Source organism: Macaca thibetana, chromosome 4, assembly GCF_024542745.1.
Source record: "Macaca thibetana thibetana isolate TM-01 chromosome 4, ASM2454274v1, whole genome shotgun sequence".
NCBI classification, from domain to species: Eukaryota; Metazoa; Chordata; class Mammalia; order Primates; family Cercopithecidae; genus Macaca; species Macaca thibetana.
In genome coordinates, this window is record NC_065581.1 from 152,770,358 (window position 1) to 152,790,291 (window position 19,934).

A 19,934-nucleotide genomic window follows, 5' to 3' on the forward strand; every position below is an offset into this window, starting at 1 on the left:
ATGTTAAAGAATCCTACAAAAATCTGTGTGTGATAAAATGCAATCCTACAGAGAGAAAAGTGGGCTGTTAAAAACTTATAAGCTCCTTTTTTCTGTTTATGAAAATTAAAGGAAACAAATCATAAATAATCTTTAAAGAGTTCCTCAGAGACCCAGCTGCCAACCTCACCACTAACCACCAAACACACCCTTCCTCCACCACAAACTCAGAGTGTGCTTTTCATTATCCAATCACAAGCAGAACATGCTCAAGTGTTTACACAAAGGTTTATCAGTATGGAGCAAAGTCATGATTTTCATCAAATAATCAGGATGTTTAACATCCACTTAGGCCTTTCTTTGATTCAAATATATATATAGACTTGGATTTCTAGAAGACGGTAAACATTCTCTAGCTCCCCACCCCATCTTTCACCCCCACTTTACATTTATAAATTTACAAAAAAGTATATAATTATCCACTTACCTGCCAAAGGAGAATCAAAAGTCCTCTTAAATTCTGCTTTTTATTTTTCTACTTGTTAAAACAGTTTTATTGAGATACAGTTAATGTACAATCAATTGCACTAAAGTATACTATTTGATAAATTTTCAAATATGTATTCACTAAAACCATCACCAAAGTCAAGATAATAAAAATTTTCATCACCCCCCAAAAGTCACATTATACTTCTTTTTGATGTTTCCCTTCCTCCTTTCCCTACCCTCCTCTAGCTCCAAGCAATAATGGATCTGTTTTCTATCACTACCAATGAGTTTGCAATTGCCAGAATTTGATATAAGTGGAATCATACTGTATATATTTTTGCCTGGCTTTCACACAGCATAATTATTTTGAGATTCATTCATGTTGAATAGTTCATTTCTTTTTATTGCCGAGTAGTATTCTATTATATGGATACACAACAATATGTTTGTCCGTTCACCAATTTCTAGGACAATTGGGTTCTTTCTAGTTTTTGACTATTTAAAATAAAACTGCTGTCAATATTTGTGTACAAATCTTTTTATGAACATATACTTTTATTTCTTTGGGTAAATATCTGGAAGTGGAATGGCTGAGTCATAAATAAGCATATGGTTAGATTTTTTAAGACACTGCCAATCTGTATACCAAAGTGATTGTACCATTTTATATTTCCACCAGTAATGTATGAGAGTTCAAGTTGCTTCATATTCTCACCAACGCTTGGTATGATCAATCTATTTAATTATATCCATTCCAATAAGTGTGTCCTAGTGTCTCATTATGGCAAAGTGTGAATATCATACTCTACCACCTGTATTTGTGTCATCATTGAGTTGAGAAAGATCAGCCATACAATGACTTTGCACATGAATGTAGCTCCTGTAGATACCTAGTGTCTTCAGGGGACTTGGCCCCTGTGCTGCAAGCCCTCCTGCAAGCTTCTCACTTCTAACACTGTGCTAACCCCTGCCTCAGCTGCTACTCCCCTTACTCCACCATTTTCTCTATCTCACAAAGGGAAAATGCTAGACTTATTGTCCTGCTCTTTAATTTATCTTGAACACATTTCCATATCAGCACATATAGATCAACCTTACCTTTTTTAAGAGCTGCATAATATTTTACTCTGTACAGGCCCTTTAATGAATGTAACCACTACCTATTATGGGCATTTCAAAAGTTTTCATATTTTTGTTATTATACAAATTTTGTTCATGCCTTTTCACATACATGTAAATTCCCATTAGGAAATCACTGCACATGTGGTTTTGGTGCTTTTCCAGTCTCTCCTTCTATGTATGTTCCCCACACATAAAGAAATACCAGTTAAATCCTTAAATTGACAGCTCACGTGCCTTTTTATGAAGAGAAAAGTCAGCCAGGCAAAGACAAGTGAGTGACCTCCAACATCCCCTGAATTTTTACAGCCTTGGCACTACCTCCTGGAGGGGCAGTATGGCTTGGTGGGATAGGCTTCAAGTCATATCTGACTTAAAATTCAGCTCCACCTCTAATTTTCTTTATCCCTACCAGCAAATTACTTGACTATGCCTTCCACATCGCGAAATGGAGTAATTGGGGAAGTACTCATATAAAATACATACATTTTTGTCTCAGGTACAGAACAATCACAGCAGATGTTACCCTTAGTGCTGAGACAAGTATTGGAAACACCCACTGAGCCAGGAATTTGCCTTTATGTTGCCAGATTTGGGAAAGTTTGGGGGGATAGACCTAAAAAGTTTTTAGGAGACTGCACGGGAAAACATATTTAGAAGGCTCAGGGCCAACTGGTACAGACAAATACTTCAACCACCACTCCAGTCTGTCCATATTCACCTGCAGAAGAATATCTGTGTGAAGGATTATGCCTGAGATTTAGAAGCTTAATAAGCGTTTAAGTATTTCCCTATATATAATAAAATCTATTTATTTTATGCTTGTTTCATTAGTTATTCTGTATTATAGACACAAAAATTGTGGTTTATTACATAGGTGGTATGTAAGTAGTGGTGACAGCGGGCCTTGAGCAAGACTCAGTGCTGTGCTGGCTTCAGGCTTGACCCAGCACAGTTCCAGTGGTGATGGCCACAGGAGTGATTGTGTCACCCTTCCCCCAGCTCCAGGAAGCTCAGCACAGAGGGAGGGAGGGAGGGACGGGGGGTGGTGGGGAGAGAGAGAGAGAGAGGTCATTTGTTTGGGAGACCATAAGAGAAGAGAAGAAGAGTCTCTGCCTGGTAATCCACAGATTTCTTCCAGATCTTATCCAAGACCAACAAGGCATTACTTGTATGAGTCTACAGAAAATACAGCCTTACTGGGCTTGGGGTGCCCCCTAATGCATATATGATTACAGTGACCGAAAACTTGGATCACAATTCTCAAGTCCCTTGGAATACCTGGAAAGCCTTGTTAAGGACAATGAGTAAAAACAAGCCCAGATTGCGAAGACTACAATAAATATCAAACTCTTCAATGCTTAAACCTTAAACACCAACAAACATCCACAGGTATCAAGAGCATCCAGGAAAACATGACCTCACTAAATAAAGTAAATAAGACACCAGGGACCAATCTAAGAGAGAGGGATGTGACCTTTCAGATAGATAATTCAAAACAGCTATTCTGAGGAAACTCAAAGAAATTCAAGATAACACAGAGAATTTAGAATCCTATCATGTAAATTTTACAAAGAAATTGAAATAATTAAAGAGTATCAAGGAGAAATTCTAGAGTTTAAAAATGCAATTGACATGCTGAAGAATGCATCAGAGTCTCTTTTTTAGCAACAGAAATTTATTCTCACTGTTTTGGAGGCTAAAAGTGTGAAAGGAAGATGTCAGCAGAACTGGTGCCTTCCAGAGGCTCTGGGGGAGAATCTGTTTCATGTCTATGTCCCGGCTTCTCGTGCGTATAGGCAATGATTGATGTTCCTTGGCTTGTAGATGCATCACTCCAATCTCTGCCTCCAGCTTCTACTTGCGTATCTCTGTGTCTTCACGTGGCTGTCTTCTCATAGAAACACCATCATGTGGAATTAGGGGTCCACCCCACTCCACTATGACCTCATCTTAACTTATTACATATGCAGGGAACTTCTTCCAACATAAGTCACATCCTGAGGTATTACAGGTTAGGATTTCAACATATTTTTGGGAGGACACACAATTCAACTCATATTGGACTTTATGACTCTGTGAAATTACTCAAGAGAATAGCTTCATAATGCATGAGAAATAAAAATTGGGGTGTAATTTGAGACTTTACAAACTTAATGTTTGTTCAAATTGACTTAAAGGAAGGGGTGGGGTGTAAAAAGGAGGAGTAGGAGGGGCAACTTGTAGAAATGGAACCCAGAGAAGGAAGAGGGCCAAGACAGCTCATAGCTAATTTCTACAAAACAAAAAATTTCTTTGCTGTCTGTGAGCTCTTGGCAGCTCTAGGTTGAGGACTGTACCCTGAGTTGTCTTCTCATCTCAAAACACTGCCTAATTGTACACTCACATTTTGTCCTACAATTCATCTCCATACATTTTCTTCTTCCATCTTTGCCCCTCCGATCCCTCCAGTTCTGCCTAGAGGCTAAAGCGAATGAAATAAATCTACTGTTGTACATTTAGATCATTTAAAAAATACTGTGAGTCTCCACATTCAAATTTCCTTGCAATGTTAGATTGCTTGCTCTAGTTTAGCCTATTAACTATGGGGAAAATACATTGACTGTATTTTACCTCTCTATTTTGTGATATTAACATTTGACTTTCAGCTAATCATTAAAATGTATGCCACTGGAAAACACAACTTTATAATTGCCTCTGTATTTACATTCATCGGGGTTGAAGCATAGCAATTTGAATGGATGCAGTTTAAGAATTAATAGAGACAGACAAAAATGACAGAGAATTGTAAAGAGGCTCCATGGTTTTGGGAGCTATTCCCTGGCAATCCCTTGTGTTTGATTTAAAAAAAAAAAAAAAAAAAGAAGGCAGATGTTGAGTGCTCTAGGCTATTCTGTATTTGTGGAATTTTCCACTAGGTAATAAGCATTCAGGTCACATAGACAGTGAGATTTCCTGCAGTGAAAGTACAGATAAAAAGACTGTGCAACTTGTGATAATTGTGCTCCATTTAAGCAAACCATCAACTGCTGCATTTTTTTTAGATAAATTGGATTTTATCAAAATTGAAAATTTTTTTATACATTAAGTTATGGGATACATGTGCAGAATGTGCAGGGTTGTTACATGAGTATACAGATGCCATGGTGGTTTGCTGCATCCATCAACCCATCATCTATATTAGGTATTTCTCCTAATGCTATCCCTCCCCTTGCCTTCCACCCACTGAAAGGACCCAGTGTGTAATGTTCCCCTCCCTGTGCCCAAATGTTCTCATTGTTCAACTCCCACTTATGAGTGAGAACATGTGGTGTTGATTTTCTGTGCTTGTGTTAGTTTGCTGAGAATGATGGTTTCCAGCTTCATCCATGTCCCTGAAAACAACATGAACTCATTCTTTTTTATGACTGCATAGTATTCCATGGTGTGTATGTGCCACATTTTCTTTATCCAGTCTAATGTTGATGGACATTTGGGTTGGCTCCAGGTCTTTGCTATTGTGAATAGTGCTGCAATAAACAAACGTGTGCATGTGTCTTTATAGTAGAATGATTTATATTCCTTTGGGTATGTACCCAGTAATGAGATTGCTGGGTCAAATGGTATTTCTGTTTCTAGATCCTTGAGGAATTGCCACGCTGTCTTCCACAGTGGTTGAACTAATTTACACTCCCACCAACAGTGGGAGAGTAAACTATTTCTCCACATTCTCTCCATTGGCTGGAACAGGACCTCATATTCTGTATTTGTCCTGATTGGCTAGCAACTTAGAACTTTTTAAAAGAGACAAAGGCAGAGAGAACAAAGGAAGGAGGCAGTAACTTGTGGAATGCTGAGAAATGTAAAAACACCTTCAAATAAGGAAGAGGAATAGGCTATGACCTAATGCTTATTTGGACTAGTATAAGCATGCTAGGGCACATATTTAGGCTAAATTGTGGTAGCTAAAAACATAAAGTACATTCATTTCTTTATTACAGCTAGCAGATATTTAAGAATGTTAGCACAGGTCTTTGAATACATTTTGCTTCTAAGAGAAGTTACTGTTATTCCTAATTAGACAGGAGTCTTTGAAGAGGAACCTCTACTTTACTTTTTACAACTCTGATGATAGTTTCTTTTGCTATGCAGAAGCTCTTTAATTTAATTAGATCCCATTTGTCAATTTTGGCTTTTGTTGCAATTGCTTTTGGTGTTTTAGTCATGAAGTCTTTGCCTGTGCCTATGTCCTGAATGATATTGCCTCGGTTTTCTTCTAGGGTTTTTATGATTTTAGGTCTTACATTTTAATCTTGAATCCATCTTGGGTTAATTTTTGTATAAGGTGTAAGGAAGGGGTCCAATTTCAGTTTTCTGCATATGGCTAGCCAGTTTTCCCAACACCATTTATTTTTTTTCTCAGGTTTGTCAAAGATTAGATGGTTGTAGTTGTGTGGTATTATTTCTGAGGCCTCTGTTCCATTGGCCTATACATCTGTTTTGGTACCAATACCATGCTGTTTTGGTTACTGTAGCCTTGTAGTATAGTTTGAAGTCATGTAATATGATGCCTTCAGCTGTGTTCTCTTTGCTTAGCATTGTCTTGGCTATATAGGCTCTTTTTTGGTTCCACATGAAATTTAAAGTAGTTTTTCTAATTCTGTGAAGAAAGTCGGTGGTATCTTGATGGGAATAGCATTGAATCTGTAAATCACCTTGGGCAGTATGGTCATTTTCATGATATTGATTCTTCCTATCCATGAGCATGGAATATTTTTCCATTTGTTTGTGTCCTCTCTTATTTACTTGAGCAGTGGTTTGTTCTCCTGGAAGACTTTCTTCACATCCCTTGTAAGTTGTATTCCTAGGTATTTTATTCTCTTTGTAGCAATTGTGAATCAGAGTTTGCTCATGATTTGGCTCTCTGGTTGTCTATTATTGGTGTATAGCAATGCTTGTGATTTTTGTCAATTTATTTTTTATCCTGAGACTTTGCTGAAGTTGCTTATCAGCTTAAAGAGTCTTGGGGCTGAGACGATAGGGTTTTCTAAATATATAATCATGTCATCTGCAGAGATAATTTGACTTCCTCTCTTCGTATTTGAATACACTTTATTTCTTTCTCTTGCCTGATTGTCCTGGCCAGAACTTCTAATACTATGTTGAATAGGAGTGGTGACAGACAGCGTCCTTCTCTTGTGCCAGTATTCAAAGGGAATGCTTCAAGCTTTTGCCCATTCAGTATGGTATTGGCTGTGGATGTCATAAACAGCTCTTATTATTTTGAGATATGTTCCATCAACACCTAGTTTATTGAGTGTTTTTAGCACGAAGGGGTGTTGAATTTTATCAAAGGCCTTTTCTGCATCTATTGAGATAATTATGTGGTTTTTGTCCTTGATTCTGTTTATGTGATGGATTACATTAATTGATTTCTGTATGTTGAACCAGCCTTGCATTCCAGGGATGAAGCTGACTTGATTATGGTGGGTAAGCTTTTTGATGTGCTGCTGTATTCTGTTTGCCAGTATTTTATTGAGGATTTTCACATCAATGTTCATCAGGGATATTGGCCTGAATTTTTCTTTTTTGTTGTTGTTGTGTCTCTGCTAGGTTTTGGTATCAGGATGATGGTATCAGGATGATGCTGGCCTCATAAAATGAGTTAGGGAGGAGTCCCTCTTTTTCTATTTTTGGAATAGTTTCAGAAGGAATGGTACCAGTTCCTCTTTGTACCTCTGGTAGAATTTGGCTGTGAATCCATCTGGTCCTGGGTTTTGTTTTTTTTTAATTGCAAGGCTATTAATTACTACCTCAATTTCAGAGCTTATTATTGGTCTATTCAGGGACTTGACCTCTTCCTGGTTTAGTCTTGGGAGTGTGTATGTGTCCAGGAATTTATCCATTTCTTCTAGATTTTCTAGTTTATTTGTGTAGAGGTGTTTATAGCATGCTCTGATGGAAGTTTATATTTCTGTGGGATCAGTGGTGATTTCTGCTTTATCATTTTGTATTGTGTCTATTTGATTCTTCTCTCTTTTCTTCTTTATTAGTCTGGCTAGCAGTCTATCTATTTTGTTAATCCTTTCAAAAAACTACTTCCTGGATTAATTGATTTTTGGAAGGGTTTTTCATGTCTCTATCTCCTTCAGTTCTGCTCTGATCTTAGTTATTTCTTATCTTCTCCTAGCTTCTGAAATTGTTCACTCTTGCTTCTCTAGTTCTTTTACTTGCAATGTTAGGGTGTTGATTTTAGATCTTTCCCACTTTCTCCTGTGGGCATTTAGTGCTATAAATTTCCCTCTAAACACTGCTTTAGCTGTTTCACAGAGATTCTGGTATGTTGTGTTGTTGTTCTCATTGGTTTCAAAAAATTTATTTATTTCTGCCTTAATTTTGTTATTTACCCAGTAGTCATTCAGAAGCGGATTATTCAGTTTCCATGTAACTCTGTGGTTTTGAGGGTTTCTGCAGAAACATTCACTGTCAGTCTGATGGGTTTCCCTTTGTGGGTAACCCAACCTTTCTCTCTGGCTGCCCTTAACATTTTTTCCTTCATTTCAACCTTAGTGAATCTGACAATTATGTGTCTTGGGATTGCTATTCTTGAGAATCATATTTGTGATGTTCTCTGTAATTCCTGAATTTGAATGTTGGCCTGCCTTGCTAGGTTGGGCAAGTTCTCCTGAATAATATCCTGAAGAGTGTTTTCCAACTTGGTTACATTCTCCTTGTCACTTTCAGGTACACCAATTAAACATAAGTTTGGTCTTTTCATAGTCCTATATTTCTTGGAGGCTTTGTTTGTTACTTTTCATTCTTTTTTCTCTAATCTTGTCTTCACACTTTATTTCGTTAAGTTGATCTTCAAGCTCTAATATCATTTCATCCACTTGATCAATTTAGCTACTGATACATGTGCATGCTTCATGAAGTTCTTGTGCTGTGTTTTTCAGCTCCATCATGTCATTTATGTTCTTCTCTGAACTGTCATTCTAGTTTGCAATTCTTCTAACCTTTTATCAAGGTTCTTAACTTCCTTGCATTGGATTAGAACGTGCTCCTTTAGCTTAGAGGAGTTTGTTATTACCCATCTTCTGAAGCCTACTTCTATCAATTCATCAAACTCGTTCTCCATCCAGTTTTGTTCCCTTGCTGGTGAGGAGTTGTGATCCTTTGGAGGAGAAGAGGTGCTCTAGTTTTTTGACTTTTCAGCTTTTTGTGCTGGTTTTTCCTCATCTTCATGAGTTTATCTACCTTTGGTCTTCAGACGGAGTTTTTGTGTGGTCTTCCTTTTTGATGGTGTTTTTGCTATTGCTTTCTGTTTGTTAGTTTTCCTTCTAACAGTCAGGCTCCTGTTCTGCAGATCTGCTGGAGTTTGCTGGAAATCCACTCTGGACCCTGTTTGCCTGGTTAGCACCAGTTGAGGCTGCAGAGCAGCAAAGATTGCTGCCTGTTCCTTCCTCTGTAAGCTTCATCCTGAGAGGCACCCACCAGATGGCAGCCAGAGCTCTCCTGTATGAGGCATCCATCAACCCCTGCTGGGGTCTCCCTGTCAGGAGGCAAGGGGGTCAGGGACCCACTTGAGGACGCAGTCTGTCTCTTAGCAGAGCTCAAGTGCCGTGCTGGGAGATGGCTGCTCTCTTCAGAGCTGGCAGGAAGGAATTTTACATCTGCTGAAGCTGTGTCCACAGCTGCCCCTTCCCCCAGGGGCTCTGTTCCAGGGAGACGGGAGTTTTATCTATAAGCCCCTGACTGGGGCTGCCACCTTTCTTTCAGAGATGATCTGCCCAGAGAGGAGGAATCTAGAGAGGCAGTCTAGCCACAGTGGCTTCTCCAAGCTGCCATGGGCTCCGCCCAGTCCAAACTTCTTGGTGGCTTTGTTTACACTGTGAGGGGAAAATCACCTACTCATACTCAGTAATGGTGGACGCACCTCCCCCGCACCAAGCTTGAGCCTCCAAGGTCGACTTAAGACTGCTGTGCTGGCAGCGAGAATTTCAAGTCGGTGGTTCTTAGCTTGCTGGGCTCCATGGGGGTGAGATCTGTTGAGCAAGACCACTTGGCTCCCTTACTTCAGCCCTCTTTCCAGGGGAATAAACGGTTCTGTCTCACTGGCATTCCAGGTGCCACTGGAGTATGAAAAGAAACTCCTGCAGCTAGCTAGGTGTCTGCCCTAACAGCTACCCAGTTTTGTGCTTGAAACCCAGGGCCTTTGTGGTGTAGGCACCTGAGGGAATCTCCTGGCCTGTGGGTTGTGAAGACCATGGGAAAAGCATAGTGTCGGGGCCAGAATGCATCGTGCCTCATGGCACAGTCCCTCATGGCTTCCCTTGGCTAGGGGAGGGAGTTCTCCAACCCCTTGCACTTCCAGGGTGAGGGGACATCCCACCCTGCTTCTGCTCGTCCTCTGTGGGCTGCGCCCACTGTCCAAGTAGTCCCAATGAGATGAACCAGGCACCTCAGTTGGAAATGCAGAAATCACTCACCTTCTGTGTTGGTCTCACTGGAACCTGCAGACCGGAGCGTTTCCTATTCAACCATCTTGCCCGTGAAAAAACCAGAGTCTCTTAATAGCAGAATTGATCAAGCAGAAGCAAGAATTAGTGAGCCTGGAGACAGGCTATTTGAAAATACCTGTCAGAGGAGACAAAAGAAGAAAGAATTCAAAGTAATGAAGAACGCTTACACGATGTAGAAAATAGCCTCAAAGGGACAAATTAAGAGTTACTGGCCTGAGCCCAGTTGTGGAGGCTCATACCTGTAATCTCTGTACTTTGGAAGGCTGAGGTAGGTGGATCACTTGAGGTCAGGAGTTTGAGACCAGCATGCACAATGTACCATTTTCTCTCTGATCACAATGGAATAAAACAAGAAATCAATAAAAAGAAAGATTTTAGAAACTATGCAAACACGTGGAAATTAAACCATACACTCTTAAAGGCACAGTGGGACATTGAAGAGATTAAGAAGGAAACTGAAACATTTCTTGAAACAAGTGATAATGGATACGTAACATTTCAAAACCTTTGGTATACAGCAAAAGCAGTGCAAAGAGAGAACTTTATAGCTGTAAGTGCCTACATCAAATAAAGTAAACTTCAAATAAACAACCTAATGATGCATCTCAAAGAACTAAAAAAGAGCAAACCAAACCCAAAGTTAATCAAAGAAAAGAAATAATAAAGTTCAGAGCAGAAATAAATAAAATTGAAATAAAGAAAGCAATACAAAAGTTCAAGAAAACAAAAAGTTGCGTTTTGAAAAAATAAACAAAGTGACAAACCCATATCCAGACTAAGAAAAAAAGAGAGAAGACCCAAATAAATAAGAGATAAAAAGGTGACATTACAACTGATAGCACAGAAATTTAAAGGATCATTAGTATCTACCATGAGCAACTATATGCCAATAAATTCCAAGATCTAGAGGAAATGGATAAATCCCTAGACACACACAATCTACCAAGATTGAACCATGAAGACAACCAAAACCTGAACAGACCAATAACAAGTAATATGATGGAGGCCATAGTAAAAAGTTTTCTAGCAAAGAAAAGCCTAGGACCCAATAATTTCACTGCCAAATTTTACCAAACACTTAAAGAAGAAGTAATTCTTATCCTACTCAAACTATTCCAAAAATAGAGGTGGAGGGAGTTCTTCCAAACTCATTCTTTTTTTTTTTTTTTTTTTTGAGACGGAGTCTCGCTCTGTCGCCCAGGCTGGAGTGCAGTGGCGCGATCTCGGCTCACTGCAAGCTCCGCCTCCCGGGTTCACGCCATTCTCCTGCCTCAGCCTCCCGAGTAGCTGGGACTACAGGCGCCCACAACCGCGCCCGGCTAATTTTTTGTATTTTTAGTAGAGACGGGGTTTCACCGTGGTCTCGATCTCCTGACCTTATGATCCGCCCGCCTCGGCCTCCCAAAGTGCTGGGATTACAGGCGTGAGCCACCGCGCCCGGCCCAAACTCATTCTACAAAGTCAGTATTACCCTGATACCAAAACCAGAGAAAGACACATAAAGAAATAGAACTACAGGTTTTCTCAAAAATCTCTGATGAATATTGATGCAAAACTCCTTAACAAAAAAACTAGCAAACTGAATTCAACAACAATTAAAAAGATCATTCATTGTGACCAAGTGGGATTTATCCCAAGGATGAAAGGATGGTTCAACGCATGCATATCAATCAACGTGATACATCATGTCAACAGAATGAAGGACAAAAGCCATATGATCATTTCAATTGATGCTGAAAAAGCATTTGATAAAGTTCAACATTCATTCATAATAAAAACCCTCAAAAAACTGGGTCTAGAAATGACATACCTCAACATAATAAAAGCCATATATGACAGACCCACAGCTAGTATTATACTAAATGGGAAAAAAACTGAAAGCCTTTCTCTAAGATCTGGGGCACTACACGGATGCCCACTTTCATCACTGTTATTCAACACAGTACTAGAAGTCCTAGGTAGAGCAATCAGACAAGAGAAATAAATAAAGGGCATCCAAATTGGAAAGGAAGAAGTCAAATTATCCTTGTTTGGAGACAATATGATCTTATATTTGGAAAAACCTAAAAACTCCACAAAAAACTAATAGAACTGCCAAACAAATTCATTAAGGCTGAAGAATACAAAATTAACATACAAAAATCAGTAGCTTTTCTATATACCAGCAATAAACAATCTGAAAAAGAAATAAAGTAATTCCATTTACAATAGGTACAAATAAAATAAAATACCTGGGCATGTACTTAGGCAGAAAGTGAAACAGTTCTACAATGAAAACTATAAAATATTGATGAAAGAAATTGAAGAGGACACAAAAACATGAAAAAATATTTTATGTTCATGGATTGGAAGAACCAATACTTTTAAACGGCCCATATTCTTCAAAGCTATCTACAGATTCAGTGCAATCCCTATCAAAATGCTGATGACTTTCTTCACAGAAATAGAAAAAACAATTTTAAAATGTATATGGAACCACAAAAAACCCAGAGTAGACAAACTTCTCCTGATCAAAAAGAACAAAACTGGGGGAATCCCATCACCTGACTTTAAATTATACTAAAGAGATATAGTAAGAGAAACAGCGTGGCGCTAGCATAAAAACAGGCACATGAACCAATGAAACACAATAGAGAACCCAGAAACAAATCTGTATATCTACAGTGAACTCATTTTTGACAAAGGTGCCAAAAACTTACATTGGGTAAAGAATATTCTCTTCAATAAATTGTACTGGGTAAACTGGATATCAGTAGACAGAAGAATGAAACTAGATTTCTATCTCTCACCATAGACAAAAATCAAGATGAAATGGATTAAAGACTTAACTGTGAAACTACTAAAAGTAAACATTGGGGAAATTCTATAGGACATTGTAATGGGCAAAGATGTCTTCAGTAATACTCTACAAGCACAGGCAACCAAATCAAAAATGGACAAAAGGGATTACAGCTAGTTAAAAAGCTTCTACAATTAAATAATGTAATTACATATTTAAAATAAACAGTATAAATGGATTGTTTCTAACACAAAAGATAGATGCTTGAGGTGATGGATACTGCATTTACACTGATGTGATTATTACACATTGTATGCCTGTATCAAAATATCCCATATACCCGATAAATATATATACCTAGTATGTATCCACAATTTTTTTTATTTTGGTTTATCATACATCTAACATACAAAAAATAGCATCTTCATGGATTTAAAAATTTTGAAATTTAATATATTTTTGATGGAAATATCACTACAAGTTGTCTTGTTTTTGTTTTGTTTTGTTTTGTTTTTTAGAGTTAGCATCTCATTCTGTCACCCAAGCTAGAATGCAGTGGTGTGATCATAGCTCACTGCATCTTTGAACTCTTGGGCTCAAGCATCTTCCAACCTCAGCCTCCTGAGTAGCTGACACAATTGTCAATTTTTATAGAAAACCAAACCCATTGTCAATACTAAAAAATCATATTTGACTCACTCTCTTCTTCTATTTCTACCATCAGTACTACAACCAATAACTACCTCAGGGCATTATACTAAGACTAGTGGAGAGTGGGGGGATAATTGTGCAAGTGTTTTAAACTTTCAGCCCCCAGCTAAGAAAGAAGCACACTGACATTGTGTGAGTGAGGAGCAATGGCTAGCAAGGTGGCCAGTGCCAAGGTATGAAGAAGGTCTTTGGTTTGAATCTGTTAAAATGAAGTCCCAATTATCTTTGCAGCTCCCAGCACAGTGCCTGGCAAAGGAGTTAGTCAATAAAAGGCTTGTTGAACTGAAGCAAACCTGTGATTGAATCCTGGAAGAGCAAAGAGACTCATTGGAATGCCCCCTCCTATTCCTGCTTTTTCTCTCTGTTATACTGAGGGGCCAAGAAAATCTGAAATGAAAGGCAGGCAGAAAAGAGGAGTGATTGGGAATTTAGGGATAAACTTGCAAAACACAAATTAGAAAGTCATCAAACTGCACTACAAGTGTTATCTATATACATCACAACTGGTGAAAGTAGATATCCAGTTTAAAACCTACTGGTACCTGGAACCAACCCAAATGTCCATCAGTCATAGACTGGATTAAGAAAATGTGGCACATATACACCATAGAATACTATGCAGCCATAAAAAAGGATGAGTTCATGTCCTTTATAGGGACATGGAGGAAGCTGAAAACCATCATTCTGAGCAAACTATCGCAAGGACAGAAAACCAAACACTGCATATTCTTACTCATAGGTGGGAATTGAACAATAAGAACACTTGGACACAGGGTGGGGAACATCACACACCGGGGCCTGTCGTGGGGTGGGGGGAGTGGGAGGAATAGCATTAGGAGATATACCTAATGTAAATGATGAGTTAATGGGTGCAGCACACCAACATGGCACATGTATACATATGTAACAAACCTGCATGTTGTGCACATGTACCCTAGAACTTAAAGTATAATTAAAACAAAACAAAACAAAACAAAAACCTACTGCTACCAATGAGTTGGCATTCACACCTCCTATTTTTCATTGTTTATGTCTTCAAAAAGTTGAATCAAGGCACACATTCCACAGGTCTACAGGTGACCCTGAGACTCAGGATGGGGTTCCTTCCTTCATCATTGTGATTGCAGGGACAGAGTAAATATCAAAGCTATCAGTGTGCAAACTGTGTGTTTTCTTTATCTAATTAAGCTCTGACAATACTTTTATTACAATCACTTTACGCTTCCAAGGTATCTTGCTCTAATTCTCAGTAATTGGTAGGTTGATTATAGCAGCTCTTGCTTCCTTAATTAGGCACGTTTCTTACTTCAGGGCTAATGTTGGCTTCCCATTGTCTCAGTTAGTAAGTTTTTAATATTTTAAATTATCTGTTTGTTTTTCTTGGCCCTCTTCCACTAAAATTAATCTTTCCTCATGATGTGTTTGCTGTTGTAGGCTGAGGCAAGACCCAGGTCGCCACAGAAAGATGAGCCAGCCCCAGGAAGTGGCCTCCAGTCAAAGGAGTCCAGGTGTTTTGAATTAGAAGTGGAATGAACTGTGTTCCTGGCGTGGAATTCCCAGATCAAAATGAACTTTGGCCTAATGAAGTGAGAAATGATTGCATCCAGAAAGGTTAAGTGAGTGGTTTCGGCCTCCAAAATTCCTGAGCCCCTATGTGTTGCACATCCAAATAACCTAATATTTTTCTAGTTCCTATGAAAGTGATTCTCCAGGCCTCCTCTCAGCCCCTTTCCTAATTCTCAACTCACATGACCTAATGGATGGGAATGCAATAGGAAGTTGACTATTCTGTAGACATCCCAAAGTTCAGAGAGGGACAAAATGTTTTCAGGCACTTTCGAAATACAAAATGTAGATTTAAATGATCTTTAATAATAAGAACACAATTTACAATCTGAGAATGTACATGATCTCAAATGGTATTATTAGGCCCATTGTATTTAGCTGAGGGAACTGAGACCCAAGAGATTAAGGGATGTCCCCAAAGATAATACAGTTAATTCATGACCAGGCTCAGAATAAAACACAGGTTTCCTAGCTGCAAGACTATAATTATGTCATTTTCTTGCCCCATCCATTGCTGTTAAAAAAAAAAAAACCTTCCAATTTCTCTATTCTATGATTCTGAAAACAATAGCAATATGAAACGTGTAGATCTAAAATCACCCTGATTTATTTGCGATAATTTTTTGTATAGACTTTTGTAAACAGGTCTTACAATATATAGCATACGCACCATTACATAAAAGATTGGCATGCCGTAAATATGACCCACACCAAGGGAAAGGCAATGGAGTGCCTTAAACCCAGATCTTATAGTTGTGAAAGCTATTGAAAGCCTATTATGTGACAAGCACTGTTATAAGGGCTTACACGAACTCACACACTCTTCACGCAATCCTGTAAAGTCGGTAGTATTATTATTACTATTTTACATTACACTGCTAGTAAGTAGCAGATCTGGAATTTGAACTCAAATAAGCCAATGTCCCAGTTTGTATACTAAATGCTCTGTTTTATGCAAGTTGTTAATATTTAGTAAATTAAAATAGGCAAAAATATCCTTGAGACAGAGAAACAAATACATTTTCTTCACTTTCCATCCAACAAAAAAGGATACTAACATAAAATGATAGAGTACAATGTATGGGATTCTTCCTAAATCTCTACCTACTGAAATCCTGCCTATAATTTATTTCTCAGAAGCATGTGAAATGAATACATAAACTAATACTGTTTTTTCAAAGACAGAGTCTCACTGTGTCACTCAGGCTGGAGTGTAGTGGCATGATCATAGCTCACTGCAACCTCAAACTCCTGGATTCAAGCAATCTTCCTGCTTCAGCCTCCCACATAGCTGGGATTCCAGGCATGCACCAGCACACCCAGCTAAGTTTTTAAAATTTTTTTGTAGAGACTGGAGTCTTTCTTACTACATTGCCCAGGTTGGTCTCAAAACTCCTGGACTCAAGCAATCCGCCTGATTTGGTCTCCCAAAGTGCTGGAATTACAGATGTGAGTCCTGTATCTGGCCTAAACTAATACTGTGATCTTGAACCACAGCTGAAGTCAACTTTAGCTGAAATTCTTAAACACTTTAACTGGATTCCTTGAATAAAATCTAAGAGATTATGGAGATGTCAGCCATTACATGGTGTCAGCATTTCAAAAATCTTTCAGAAAACTGTTCTCATCCTTTATCAAACTGATTCTAAGTCACTCTGTTAAATAACATGCAGAATTCAATGTTAGCTTGATTGAAATTTTAGTCACAAGCTAAATAATTGGTTTTTACACTTGTAACCATATTATTTCTATATCCTATCACTGTTCATATTAACTAGCTCATTAAGAATAATAAATTATGAATTATAAACTTCTGGAATTTACCCAATTTTTTAAGAAAATAGATTGTTTCATTGAGAAGTTAAATGATTCATTTAGGAAATTACTCAACAAAACCATCCTCAATCACTCAATTAATTAAAATAAGAAATATCCTAGAAGAACAGAACCATTATTGTATTCTCATATTTCCAGACTATGACTTTTGTGGTGTTTAAGTAAAATTATTTTACATCTGATGGAAGCCTGTAAAAATGAGATTAATTTTCAGTTATTCAGCAAATAGCAAGCAATTCATTTCAGTTTTACTATATGGTTGTTAGTGAAAATGACTGATGCTCACAAGAAGGGAAAGACAATCCTGACTTGCAATTTAATTCTTTTTCAAGAAAACTGATTTTTCTATTAGGCAATTTGAAACTTAAGCAAAAATAGATATTCTATCATTGATTGGGACCTTAACAAACTAATGACCTTCTTCTGGAGACACTGGTTTGTAACCCTAATTTGGGTTTTATGATGATGTATGCAGTAAAGGGGAATCAAATTGAAAGAATGAAACTACTGTTCTCTTTGTAAATTATTTGAACAAACTATGTCCACAGACAATTCATCTGTTCCTCATCTATATAAAATATATTCTTCACCATGCAAACAATAAACTTTTACATTATTGTCTTCTTTTGATACTTTTATTAAATAAATGGATAAATTCACATAGACTAGATTAGAGAAGACATTACAAATGTAATTTCACTCCTCACAGCAGCCATCACCTGATATCATGGAAAGAATAGATGGCTTGAGAGTCATACCTGAGTTCCAGTCTAGCCTTTGAAATTTCCTAGCTGTGTGACTTCTAATGATGCATCTAACCTCTCTGAGCTTCAGTTCCTGTGCTGGATACCTTCTTCGTGTCCTCCCAGACGTACTGTCCTCATCTCCACCCTGCTCTCACAGAAGACCAGCAGAGACTATATTGTCAGACATCCTGGCCCACTGGCTTCCCTTCAAGTTCAGCTATGAGAAGCCTGACAGGAGATTGAAAGGAGAGAAGTGAGGCTAGGTATTTATTTCCTTCTGGCAAAGTCATTTCTGGGCAGCTCTGTCTCTTGATTAAAGGTCATAACATCTCTGAAGATATCCTTCTCTTTCTAGGGTCCAGGGACTACTACCACTTTCTCCCCTTATCCTATGAGCCAGGGTGTGGTAACAACTCTGCTATGACTCACCCTGGGAGACTGCATGATCCCCTGCCGGGGTTTACACCTTGAGGACACCTTTGAAGAATTCCTTTCTTTAGCCATCCTTCATTTATCTAATTCAGCAGTGCCATCTGTCTCCTGCTGAAACCCTAGCCTGTACAAAAGGGGACAAGCTCACCCACCTCACTGGGTTATTGTAAAGAGGGTAAAGATAAATGTGAGCAGGGCTGGGCACTTCCTTTGTATTTATTATGCTTGTTGTCCTTATAATTCTTTATCTCAATTATAAATGTTCATTACATGCAAAAGTGAATTTATGATATGCTAAAGGATGGATTGTCAGAATCCTAGGTTTAAAAATCAGTGTGTTACCTCTGTGTTACAAAGACTTGCATAATCAAGTGTTGGAGACTCAGGAGGAATCCTACTTTGCCAGAAATCAGGCATTTTGTTTTCTAGTCACACAATACCTTGTTATACATAGAAGGAGAGATTCTTATTCACACAGGCAGTATGAATAGCCACATGAAAGAAAGGAAAATTATTCTATGAGATATATTGAATCCAGATATTGGTTACATGTTACTACAGATCATAAGTTAAAAAAATTTCCATTGTTCCTTATCATCAAGAAATACCAGTTTGTTAAGATAAATTCTGGCTTTTGAATCCAACTACTATAGTCATATTTTATTTCAAACCAAGTTAAAATACATTAAATATATTTATTATTTTGTAACAAAATAAATATATAGAATTTCTCCTAAATATAGAATGTAATTTGCTTAAACATTTTTCCCAGGATTTGCAAACACTGCTACCCATTTATGCTTTTTATTTATTGAGCCCACATATTACAAAATAGTTTTCATATGTTTAGGATCCATCTAGCATATTTGGTAGATAATCATTTTCATAACTTTAACAAATTATTCAACTTATAGAACAGCAATTATTCACCAAAAATGACTTGGTTACATTAGTTCAAGGAACATATTTATTATTTTCATTTTGAATATGGGCTGATTATGATAATCCCTGTAAGAAATTACGTTTAAATAGACAAGATGCTTGAGGAACTCTGAATTGTTATGTATTTCCTTAGCTGAAAAAAGAGTATTTTAAAATAGAATTACAAAAGAAAAGAAAATATCCATTCTACTTCTAGGTCAATGGGAAAGTACATTTCTTTGTACTACATTGACATAATAATAGTTGAATATTCATAAGCCTTTTTTGTGCACTGTGAATGATACTAAACACTTTACATGTATTACCAAATTCAATCTTCATAACTCTAAGATGGGGTGTAAATGAGAAATTACATTTGATTGCATTTAGTAAAAAAAAAAAAAAAAAAAAAAAAAAAAAAAAAAAAAAAAAAAAAAACTAAATAATACTGGCAATTAAATAATGATGTGGTTTTTGCATGTAACAGGAGGTCCAAAACATGATCTCAGGCAGGTGCAGAGTTCCTCTGTGTTCACAGTGACTCCACTTCCTTCCAGATGCAGTCATGATCCACAATCTCATATTTAAAAAATGGCTTGAAGTTTCAACCATTACATCCATCTTCTAGGCAGGAACAAGAGGAAGGGAAAGACGTAAAGGCGAAAAGGCACCAGCCAGCTAAGTATCAAAGCTGTCAAAGCGCTAATTCATCAACTTCCACTCACATGTCTTGACCATTCTGCAAAGGGTTCTGGGAAATGTAGTTATATAGCTGGGCACATTGCCAATGTCACCACATTTATGGTTCTTTTAATAAGAAAGAATAGAGGAATAGATATTGGTTAGGCAGCCAGC